We start from the raw sequence: 231 nt of genomic DNA on the forward strand, positions 1-231 counted from the left end.
TTCGGGATCGTGTTTGATGAAGAGCCTCTCTCTCGGTCCTTGTTTATGGTGTGGGGGGGGGAGGGGGGGAGATGAAGGGTGCGGAGGGGTATGTTTATGGTGCCGGATTTGGCCCCTGTGGTTAGAGGACCTTGGGTAGGTATGTGTGATTGCAGGCGCAGGGGAGAGCGGGGAGAGCGGTCAACAGGTGATTTAATCCGCGGTTTCACTCAAGGCGATGGACGGCGAGAC

The sequence above is a fragment of the Penaeus monodon genome, chromosome 24 (genome assembly GCF_015228065.2).
Source record: "Penaeus monodon isolate SGIC_2016 chromosome 24, NSTDA_Pmon_1, whole genome shotgun sequence".
Taxonomy (NCBI): domain Eukaryota; kingdom Metazoa; phylum Arthropoda; class Malacostraca; order Decapoda; family Penaeidae; genus Penaeus; species Penaeus monodon.